We start from the raw sequence: 10,712 nt of genomic DNA, 5'->3' as shown, positions 1-10,712 counted from the left end.
TTTATGTAATAGTTAGGAAGCTGGTTTACTTTAAAGCCCTGGACCGCTCATAAAATGTGGTGGTAATTGTACAACTTTAGCAGGAATTCCACGAACTGGCTTATATTAAAATGTTCTTGTGTGTGTGTGTTTACTTAAAAGCTCAGAGGTGATACCCACATCACTTAGTGCACACTTGGAAGTTTGGAGAAGAGTGAGGGCCTTGTTCCACTTGGGCTGCTGGAACAAAAACCGCAGACAGGGGCTTATGAGCCAGCTCTGGAGCTGAAGTCTGAGCTCGAGGCACCCGCAGACCCCGAGCCCCCTTCTAGACCTTGCATGGGGTCTTTTCGCCCTGTCCTCACCTGGAGGAGGGGGTGAGGGAGCCCCCTGGTCTGTTGTAAAGTCTCCCATCCCATCGTGAGCTCCATCCTGGTGACCGCAGTGCCTCCAGAGGCCCCGCCTCCTGACACCGCTGCCTTGGGGGTGAGGCTTCAGCACCTGAATTAGAAACATCCAGGCACAGCAACAAGGAAGAACACAGAGTTAACTGGCTTTGTGCCTCTCTCGTATTTTTCTCCTCAAAGTGTTGAGAGTCTGGACAGACTTGCATGACTTTCCGAACTGCAGGTGACTCACAGTTCTGTGCTAGAGGACGTTCTTTTATTCATTCAAAAAACGCTGAACACTTACTATGCACAGGGTAACCAACTATTAACTGTTGTAGACAGTTTAGACACGGAGAGTTTGGCGTGGTGTGTTCACATTTGTAGGAACAGTCGACTCCCTGCCCAGCCTTCAGTCTCAGTGTTTTTCCCGATGTCGTTAATTTCTTTTTTTAATTTTCGTTTTTCTTAGTGTTTTTGATGTCATTAACTTCAGCAGTGGATAGCTGAAGTTCCTGAGCCCAAGTGTGTCCCATATGTGCACCGACACACGATTGTTGGTGATGAAAAAACCCAGAACAATGGTGAGAGGAACACGTAAAACAGCTTCAAAACATTCAAGGAAAACCTAGACGGCGTTCTAAAAAATAAAGCTGTTACCTGCCTTATGTCTGCAGCATCCACTTCACATTCATAGCTGACATGCCATTGGGATAAATTAGCACCACTTTTATGCCAATAGGTATAGAAGAGCCCGCGTTGGCTTAGAACTCGCTTCTGCCTTTGGGAAGAGAAACAACATCTGAAGACTCTTCAGCCTGAGGGAAAAGGCAACGCCGTTGTCACCTGACCTCTTGCTTCTCTCTTACCCTTTCTCTTTATCTGCCCGTTGTACACATTCTGAACTCAGGTGGAAAAACACTGAGAAAAATCTGACCCAGGATCAGCAGCGTTCTCCCTGCTCAGCCTTTCAGAGCTGCCGGTGGTTCAGCTCAGGGAGTGGGGGTGAACCCCTTTCAAATGGATTCCTGACCCTAATCAAGGAGTATTCTAGAACCAGGGCTGCAGCAGCGGGACAGACAGACAGAAATCTCAGCCGCGTTCCCCAAACTGGAGCTGCAGTTCTGACAAGTCAGCAGCAGGTCTCCCCCACGCGCTGCTCTTGGGCTCAGGACCTCCAGACGCTCTCGGCTTCACAAGGTCATGGGGACCCAGTCTGGACGGAGATGTTCCTTACGCCCAAACTGCTGACGTGGGATGCAGGTCAGGTGAGGAGCTGGAAACCCCCTCGGGCCCAGGTCCGGTGCTGCGTCCGTGTCCCCCGCTCCTCCCTGACCGAGTCCCGGACTCCAGTCGCCTCCTGCCCCTCCGGCCATGGACCCCCCCAGCCAGCCCCAGGCTTTGTTTTTTCCTTTTTGTTTTCACTGACCTGGCTGAGTGTGGGGCTGAGTTCATCTTCATTGTTATACAGACGTGAAAAATGAATTTTCCAAATGTGTTACAGACTTATCAACCCAGGACCTATGGAGGAAACGACCTCTGCTGTGCAGGGCATTTCCTACCTGGTAGAACCATTAACTGTCAACGAGAAAATCTGCAAACATTTGTGCAACATTGTTGACGGTGGAGTTCTTTGGAAAGAACAGCACACCTAAAATGGCGAGCCCTTTAATTTGTAGATTTATCTTTTAAATACATGTATGCAAATATTTTTTTCCTTTTTTAAAGATTTTATTTTGATGTGGTCCATTTTTTTTACGTCTCCGTTGAATGTGTCACACTGCTGCCTCCGCCCCATGTTTTTTTGGGTTTTTGGCCCCAAGGCATACAGGGTCCCAGCTCCCCCACCAGGAACCCAGCCCCCACCACCTACTCCCTGCACCGCACCGCCCCCCCATGTTGGAAGGTGAAGTCCCAACCACTGGATGGCCAGGGAGGTCCTGACGTGTGCAAATTTTAAACATTGAAACAAAAAGATGGATTAGTGAGTTTTTTCATTCTTGTTTTCCTCATTTTCAAATTTTAAAAAGGAAAAATTATCATGAAGCAAATCGCATCAAATTACTTCCATCACAAATTCATGTAAACAATAGAAGACATGAGACAACGTAGACCTCCACGGGCACAGTGAAATGGTGGGTGAAGAAGCTCCCCTTCACAGTGGAAGAGGCAGCCTGTTTTGGTTCCCAGCATCTACACCATCACATGAAAAGCCTTCAGAGGCAGGAGTTACTCTGTGTCTCCAACCCCACAGATTCCTCAGGCTTCGGATTCTAAATTCTATTTCTGTTTTTGGTTGAAGCTTTGTACTAACCGCAACTCTGCTCGATTCTCGTTTCGATGAACAATCTCAGTTCCAAACACAGTGTGGGGTAAAATTACAGCAAAGACTTTGCCAACTGTTGTGCAGTTTGTTTCTGGCAGGTGAGTAAATGTAGCCCTCTGAGACAGAGATGAGGACCCAGGAGGGTATTTTCAGTCACAGGTGACGAGTGTTTCCCTCGTTCCTTCGGGAAGTGAGGTCCCGAGTCTTTCAGTCGTGACCCGAGGGTGTCTCCCGGGCGTCTGGTGCAGGCTGGGCTCTGACAGCTGCCTCCTTCCGGGCTGCGAGGGAAGCACATCAGCTCACAGGGCCCCCTACACCTGGGAAGAAAGGGCGAGGGAGGCCCCGGCTCTGCCGCCGAGGGGCCAGCCGCCCGCTTAGCTTCCTCCCGACCCCGAGCCCCCTGCGAGGTGGGGGTGCACAGCCCGCCTTCCCCGCCTGGCCCGCAGGCCCCCAGGTGCCTGCCTGGAGCAAAGCTCCGCTCTGACCTTCAGCCTGGTCGCCACGCGCCAAGTGCTTTTGTAAAAAAATGTTTCCCCTTTTCCGCTCCTTGCAGGTGAGAGCCACCACACGAATCCACGCAAAGGGGACAGAGCAGCCTTTCTGTTCTTTCAGACAGTCCACGAGGGATGTTCCTACAAGTCTGTCTGACTTGAGCCAACACGTCGTCAAGGGGCTTTGGGTCGTGTCCCCAGAGATTCCGTTTCTGCTTAGAAATGATCCGAGACGGCCCTCCACTCCCCACGGAGCAGGGATCCTTCAGGAGCTGGGCCCCATCTCCAAGTCACCCGCGGTGGACACCAGGCACTCTCAGTGCAGAAGGGCCGGGGTCACGGCCGAGGGATGCTCCTCCCACCGGGGGTCCCCACGCAGGGCCTGGGCCAAGGCCAAGGCCATACACCAGCCAGGGCCATGTTTTCTGACCAAACCCAGGCCCGAGCCTTCTTCCCACTCACCCTTTCTCCCCAGAATTGAGAGTAGGGACTTTTCACCAGAAAATAACATTCCCATATCAGCTTCATGGTATTATTTTCAAAGTTGAGCAAACGTACATGCTTCTGTCAGTGAAAGAAAACCAAACTCACGTTTCTGAGGAGAAATTCCCAAGGGCCGTGGCAGCATGACAGACGGCAGTACAAAAACACGAGCACAGCTCTCCTGAAAAGTAGTTTATATCCTGGCAACGACAAAATAGGTAATACAGAATTTGGTTGGAAAAGGGATATATGTTGTACTGGTACCTAACGGTAAATGTACACCACAGCAAGAGGTAAGATTATTAAATAATACATATTTTTCCTGAGAAAAAAAATTTCTCGAAGAATAAACTGTTCCCTTAAAACTGGAATTCAAAGTGAATGCACAACGAAAAGAAAATCCACGTGTCCTTCAGGGAGATCAATATTCCTGTTTTCCTCCAGGTAGCCTTCATGTTTCACCTTGACTCACATGCGGAGAGGAATCCCTGCCTGCCCTGGACACGGGCTCTGTCTCATAGATTCAAGGGGAGGAGCCGTGAGCCCCCCCAGAGCAGCATGTGCCTGCATGTGTGTGTACCACAGGCACGTGTGTGCAGGTGTGTGTGCGTGTGCATGTATGTACGTATGTGCGTGTGCATACGTGTGTGTACTGCGTGTGTACATGTATGTGCGTGTGTGTACACGTGTGTGTGTGTGTGTGTGTGTGTGTGTGGAGCAGGAGGAAGGCAATTTCAGAAATAAACACGGATTCTGTTTCCAGAACCTGGAGGAGTGATGCTGAGGGAGCAGACAGCCGACATCGACCCCCTCCCGCCCCCCAGCAGACTCTCCCTTTGACCCGCGTCTTCTAACTGAGAAACTGGGACCAGCCTCCCATCGGCTCAGTGATGCGGAGGGCTCAGGCACCGAGGGGCTCGCAGTCACAGAGCCGTCCCTGCCCCGCGGGCCGGGTGTAGGCCCCCGGTCGCTGCAGTGACGAGAGGGTGATGGACGAGGCTGGGGGGAGCGCGAGGGCTGGGGGCCTCTCCCGCCTCGGTTCCCAGAAGCTGAGCGCCTGGGAGCCTGGCTTCTCCCGCTGAGAAGGGCTGGCCCTCGAGGCCCCGAGGCTCGCTCAGCCCTGCGCTGCGGCGCCTGGGGTCAGGGGCGTGGACCGTCCCGCCCCGGAGGCTGGAGGCGCAGCTGCGGCCTCCTCCGGCTGTTATTCCGGGACCTGGGGCCCCTCCGGGGTCCGCAGGCACGGCAGCGCTGCAGTGGCCTCAGGCCGGTGCCGACAGGGACCAGGGCCAGCAGTGACCACGTGGAGGGTGGGCCCCGTCAGCGCCGAGGGCCAGCGCCGGCCCCGCGGAGGGGTGGGTCCGGCCTGTGCCCCCGTGGCCCTGTGCCCCCACCCGTGTCCTCACTGGGCCTGGCCTCGAGGCCGAGCCCTCCCCGCGCCCTGGGGCAGAGCAGGTGCCCTGGCCGCCGAGGAGGCTCCGGGGAGGATCCTGGAGCCGCCGGTGTCCGGCGCCCCCGACCACCCGCTCGCCCTGGAGGATGAGGGCCGAATGACCTGGGGCCTGTGCTGTGGGGGCCGTGGGGGCAGGGACCCCAGCCGAACAACAGGAGGGGCTTCCCTTAGGGAATCAGGTTCCGTGATGGTAAGAAGAGAGCTCCGCGAAATACATCTGAGAATGAATAACTGACCGCTTCTCCGGGACGGGACCGTGGGAACCGCATTCCCGCCCGCCCCGCTGGAGGGCCCTCCTCCCTGTGCCGGGACTCCCGGGTCCACAGCCCTCGAGACCAAGTTCAGCTGCCTCTCCCAGACCCACCGAAGGCAGGACGGGGCCCGGGGGTGGAGCCTGAGCACGTGTGGGGGAGCCTTGGTCGCCATGTCAGTGAGAGGACCTCTGGGGACACCAGCCAGCAACAGACTCAGACAGACACACCCCAAACTGTGCTGTCCCGCGGAGGCCCCTTCGGGGTCACTCAGTCTTCAGGAAAGGGACTGCGTGGTGGGAAAGTGCCCACTGGACCCCATGGAGGGGGCGGAGGGGCTCCTCGGGTCTGAGCTGCCCCAGAGGATGGAGTTGGCCCTGGGGCTCTGCCCGCAGACAGATCAAGGGCTCTGTTAATCTCTTCCCTTTAACTAGGAGAGTTTATTTCGTGAGCTGCTTCTCACTCATGTTTTGAAAGAGCAAATGCAAACTAAGAGGCTTGACCCTCCCGTAGTAAGGAGGGGAGAGATTGCCCCTCCCTTTTCTTAGAGCATCGACTTCAGAAAATTTGGAATTACGAGTTCTTTCTCCTTCTCTTTGAAATGTAGGTAATAAGCGTCTTGCCAGCTTTACAACCCAGGGACATCTTTCTCAAGGACCTGGAAACATCTCTGAACTGTAAGGTCAGGGAATAAGCCCTGCCTCCCCGTCCTGGAGGGAGGAGCCGGCTTCAGAGGCCCTCGGAAAACAACTCTATTTAGTTCTCTGCAGTCATCTTCACCAGCTGCACTGTCTCAACTACATTCACGCATGTGAGAAGACAAATGTTTTGTCCACCTGTGCTGGTGAAATTCACCTTTCTCTTACACACTGAAAACCGTGAGTTTACTTTATGTACAGATGTTTTCAGCACAGAGAGTACCGGGTGCTTGTCATTAAACTGAGCAACAGGGAACGCACATTTTGACCCACGATTCTATCGTCTGTTATTAAATAATCCACGTGCATTCCAATGGTCAAATGGTCCGAGGTAAATAAAGATAACGCTTCACCCCACCTCCGGCCGCCGCTGCGAGGAGCGTGGCCCTGGTACTCCACCACAGAGGCAGAGAAGAGGCAAGTGCTCCCTGCGTCAGGTGGTGAGTCACGCTGACCCAGGGGCATCCTGATGAGGTAGGAGCTGCCACTTCAAGCCACGGGGTCAGGCCTGGCCATGCGGTGAGGCATCACCCGGGCCGGGAAGAGCACCCCCCCCTCCCCTTGCAGGATGCAATGCCTGGGAAGCCGGGGTTGGGGAGCTCAGGAAGGACGTGGGTGTGAGAGTGGCCGAGCCTGCAAGCCGCCCTCGGGACGCCTGCCGTTGCTGTGGGTGAGACGGGAGGCGGCTGGCGGGGGTGAGGCCGGGGGGCAGACGGCCGTCGGGGCGGTGACAGTTTCGTTCAGACCCAGCACCAACTTGTGTCTGACCATTGGCAGGAACTCTGGCATCTCTGAGCCTCAGTTTCCTCATCTGAAAATAGAGAGAATGGCAGGTGCCTCGCAGGAAGTTACGGGGCTGCACTCGGTCATGTGTGTGCTGTGTCACGTCCATCATCCAGGAAGAACCCAGCGCTTCCACGTTTGCTACCGCGTGTTGTCTCTGTAAATTCTCTTAGGGAATTATTCCTGCTTCCCAGGAAATTCACCCGCTTTTTGCCGCAAGAAAACACAAACCTGAAATGCGGGGCTTCTGGCCGGAGAGCCCTTTTCAGCCCGGACACCATGGACTTTAATTTCCATCCTTCCTACAGCACTTGACCCTCTGTTCTTGTTCACAAGCTTCTTACGTTCAGAAAACTCACTTTGCAAAGTTATTAAAAATCAGTGGGAGGACTCGGGGGTTACAGAAAACACATGCAGTGGTACCTAAAAACCAGAAATATTTGTGACTTGACTTTGCAACTGTCTGAGAAGAAGAATCGCTCTATTACAACGTGCGAAGTCACGCAGCAGCCGAAGTGAAAATGTAAATGTACTTCACGTTTCAGCAACACTGATGATGCTTTCATTGTAGGTGTGAGTTTATTCAGGAATTTTATCAGCAAGAATCAAATATTCACAGACTCTCTTCATGTCTTGGCAAGTCAGTCGCTAATGACTAAGCCTAAAGGAGAACTTTTTTAAAAAAAAATTCCTTTTATCTTTAACAAAAAAATAGAGAGAGATTGCTTTCTAATCACAGGCACAATCACGAGATTGTCCTTGCGGCAAAAACAATAGCAACAGACGTGAAATGGAGGCCCCCCCGAAACAGTCTTCCTTGTCCTGTGCGTCCGTGGGCCTGGCAGTGACTGTGGCTGGTCTCCCGGTCCCCGCTCTGTGGGCATCTCTCCTTGGCCTGGAAAGAACGTCCTCCTCCTCATCCAAAGGGCTGAGAGCATCAGTCCAGGTGCCCCACAGAAGGCGGGCTGTATGGTCGCAGAGGCCCCAGCAGCCAGGCCCCAGTAGCCGGGCCCAGCAAGGCCACCTCTGGACACGACTCAGCACCGCTGTCCCCAGGGAGCCGACCCTGCACCGCCGTCCCCATCCCCCACTCCGTCTGCCCCCTGCTCTCCCCTCCTGCTGGCGCCCAGGAGCATCCGCACCCCCAGCCTCGGATCGGCCTCCCGGGGGCACGGCTGCCAGGCCTGCCTCTCAGCTGCCCGCCAGGCTCCACCCGGGGACCACGTCTCCGCAGTGACAGGGCTCCAAGCCCTCGACGAGCAGGCAAATTCTGATTCCTCGGGAGGCCGGGGTGAGGGTCAGGGTTGGCGGGAGGGGGACCCCGAGGCCAGCCTTTACCCAGAGGCCCTGCCGAGCAAGCACCCTGGAGGGCAGAGCACAGCGGGCAGGCGGGAGGGCCCTCGGGTGCCCGAATCCCAGGGCCTGGCACCAGGGCGAGGCCCCCGCTGCCGCGGCCGCGTCTACCCTGGGGCCCGGCAGCTAAGTGGGTGCCAAGTGCTTTTCCCGCCACCCTCGCCAGGACGCAGACCACCGATGTGCCAGGGCTGGCCCTGCCCACGCGGCCTGGGGACCGGAGTCCAGGCGGCACACGTGACCCGGGCAGGCCCACGCCCGCATCCCACAGGAGGCCACGGTCACCATGGGTGGGAGGGGCCCAGCTACCTGCACGTGGCCGGAGGCCGTGCACTTCCCAGGCACAGACCACGTCCAAGGGCCACGTGTGAGCTGGAGGTGGGGGGCACGGGACCCGCGGACGTGCACTTCTTCACCCAGGGTCCACGTGTGCAGACCCAGCCATGGTGCTCCTGGGTCCCTGCGGCTCCTCGCACACTGCAGTGCGGGGCGCGCCTTCTCCTTGGCGGCGCGAACGGGAACAGCAGCTTGTCCCCTGCGGCACCGGGAGGGAGAGGGGAGGCCCCTCCGCGGGGCCCGGGCAGGAGGAACCCGGGTCCTGGGGAGACGGACGGCGGCCGACGCAGTGACCACGTAGGACAATCCTCCTGAAGCTTCAGTACACGCTCGTTACTGGACGCACCATCGCGCGGCGTCTGTGTGTGTGAACACTGGCAAGTCACGTGCACCGTGACTTTCAAAGTACCTTCAAAAAGATGCTCACGTCAACAAGCTCCAGCAGCCCTCGTGACTGCCCGGGACGTGCGGTGTGGTGGGCGCGGGGCTGTCAGGTCTCACTAGCGGAAGTTATAGGGTATTTTATCTGAACACTGGAAAGGCCACATGCTCTGGGCCCTTCAAAGAGCTGGAAACGCATGGAATACCTCTCAAAAGTGCAACCCTGGGCTGGTTTTTCCAGCCTGACCGAGCAGGTAGGTTTCCTTGTGTATCTGCTACTTCAACCAAAGCCAAGCTGTTTTCTTTGTTTCTTCTTTAAAATGGCACAATTGTTTAAAAACATCTCCCAAACGATGCCTTTTCCTGGATTGTCTTTAAGCAGTTAGTTAGATGATACAGGCATTTCAAGAGAGGTGTACACCTTTTTGTTTATAACTCATCAGGTCTCAGGGTTCTGAGGTCATCAGAATATTTAACAGGCCAGAAAAGCACGTTTCCCTCTCAGCATCCACTAACGTGTCTGTTGCCCCCTGTGGCGATTTGAACTCCCTGAAGAAAGAACAGTGATGCGCGCGCCTGTGTCTCTTTTCTGGAGGAGGAGGACCTTTGTTAGGCAGCCTCCCCTCGGGCGCAGGGCCGTGCACACGAGCTGCAGCGACGCCCCCATGGCGCCAGGCAGGGACGAAGGGTCAGGGTCCGGGATTCCATCTCCGCCTAACGTTTTCTGCTCAGCCCGGTGCTATCCTGACCCCTCTCGTGAGGACGCGCTGTGGGGACACCAGCGACTGGAAACTCGAGAGTTTCAGTGGAACGCGGACGCTTCGCCCCCCACAGGGCACCGCGCAAATGCCAGGCTCTGACGCGAGTCCCAGGACGCCTTGAGCCCAATCGTGGAGGGTCCCTGGAACACAAGGCCCCGCCGCTCCGGGGTGCAGCCGGCCAGCACGAGGTGCCCTTGGAAAGAGTCACGTCCGGGGACCGGCGTCTGGGGCCGCGTGCACTCGGGCCTCCGCTGAGCGCCTGCCCTGCGTCCGCGGAGCATCAGGTCTCCACTGGGATCGTCCTCGCCTCCGGGGCCCTAAACACAAGCTGCCAGCAGCTGGCGTCCACGTGGAGAGACGCCCTTGGGTCCTGTGTTCTCCCTGAACCACCCCCGGGGACGTGTCCAGCTGCCTCGTCTACGTTCACCACGCTCTTCAGGCAGATCCCACCCAAAGTTCCACAAGTGAGTTTCCAAACACCACCAGCCCGCTGCCTGTGTGCGGCTCCAAGGCCTCGAACCCAGCGTCCAACCCCGGGCAGTTACCTCTGCTCCTCTCCCCGGTTCCCTCCTTCCCTGGCCTCCCCGGGTCAGAAGCGGGATGTCCATGACTTCAGGCCAGCACACTCAGCCTGGCGGGCCCGGCTCCGCCCCTCCCTGCTCCCAGGAAGGCGAGTCACCAAGTCCCCGATTTTCCACGGGGGGGTCTCGGAGGCCGGCCCTTCTCTCTGTCCCAGCCTGTGCCCACCATCCCAGGGAAAAGCGGCCGTCACGGTTGACCGACTCCCCGCGGGCTTTCCTACACGAATCGTGACTTTCTGATGCTTCGACGCTGCCCTGAAGCCCCGGTGCCTTGCGCACTGTGTCAGCATTTAACCGCAGCTTCCCTGGAGGAAGGGTCCGTCAGCGGTAAGTCCGGGAGAGGAGAGGGGAAAAGAGGATGAGGACGAGGAAGGTGATTTTCACGCAGAATAAACCCAGAATGCAGACGGGCAGTGGAGGGGCTCAGAAACCCCACACTCCCTGCACGCCAGG

This window comes from Hippopotamus amphibius, chromosome 7 (genome assembly GCF_030028045.1).
Source record: "Hippopotamus amphibius kiboko isolate mHipAmp2 chromosome 7, mHipAmp2.hap2, whole genome shotgun sequence".
Taxonomy (NCBI): domain Eukaryota; kingdom Metazoa; phylum Chordata; class Mammalia; order Artiodactyla; family Hippopotamidae; genus Hippopotamus; species Hippopotamus amphibius.
Note: the sequence above shows the minus strand (reverse complement) of the source record.